Genomic DNA, 1,301 nt, shown 5'->3' with positions numbered 1-1,301 from the left:
AGAAGGGTTCTAAAACAAGTTTAAAAAGGCTTCCTGGCTTTTGATTATGGAAACCACTCCTTTTTATTTTGCACTTCCATTAAAATGAGGCATTACTAAGAACAACAAATATTGATGAATGTAAAAAAGTATTTATTTTTGTTTAATGCATTAACCATTAACTTGTCCAAATCATATTACATGTAGACCAGTATTATATCATTTTCATTGAAAGTCCAGGAGGTGTATTAATAAAGATAATGTGTTCATGATAAATAATGCAATGGAATACCTAATTAAAACAGGCATGTAATTATCACCTTTTCTTCCTGTATGCATTGGTTGGAATATTTTAATTTAGTTAGGAGATCAGAGGGGGTCCATAGATTTGCAAACTCTTTTTATGTGTAGAATATTTACTTGTAAATATTACAGCGGGAGGAAAACCCCATTTTTGTGTCCCAATTTTATATATAATGTGTAAAGTTTCTCTTTACTTTAAAAAAAAGTTGTTTTATATGAAAACATGCAAAACCGTACTCAGCACATAATAGTTTAGCGTTCTGAATGTCTTTACGTTACATTTCTGAAGGTCATTACTCGCAAGTAACAAACATTACAATAGATATACCAGAAGTTTGTTTGTGTATGTGAGGTACTTAATAATGGAGCATTAACTGAATGTGTTGAAATCATCCAAGGTTGATGACAAGACAGGAGGGAAATTAGTTTGTTCTAAAATGCACTTTATTTTTTTTGAAAGATCAGTCTGAAATCAAGTGCAGATTCCCTTTTTAACCTGAATCTCTCGGTTCAGAGAAATGAAGTAATCCTCATCCAAATCTTAAAGATGTTGATGGTTGAATGTGAATGTTATTTGAAAGTGAGCATGTTTTTTAGTTTTTGTGTTTTTTAATTTTATTAATTTTTTTCATTTATTTATTTATATGTGGAGGGGCACAGGTGGAGGTGGGAACAATCAGCTTAGTGACCACTTTCCACCTCCACCTAGTAGTGCCCTCGACCACATGGGTTTCCACTGCAGTCGAGAGGGTGGCGTAGCAATGAATGCATTATCATTTTCTTTATGACTTTGACGTGTGGCACATGCATTACGCTTGATTGGTGAGTGCTAGAGTTGCAAGTTTTCTTTAGGTTACAGATGTTGTGATGTAAATGACCTTGAATTGTAGCGTGAAAGGGCTTCCCTTTTTCCTCTTTTGATTAATGAGATACAGATGTGGCATTTAAATGATAGGCATCCCACACAGCTAACTTCTTTGTATTAGGACCCTCTTTGATTTGATTTGTAACATTCCTAT

Source organism: Penaeus monodon, chromosome 23 (assembly GCF_015228065.2).
Source record: "Penaeus monodon isolate SGIC_2016 chromosome 23, NSTDA_Pmon_1, whole genome shotgun sequence".
Lineage (NCBI taxonomy): Eukaryota > Metazoa > Arthropoda > Malacostraca > Decapoda > Penaeidae > Penaeus > Penaeus monodon.
Note: the sequence above shows the minus strand (reverse complement) of the source record.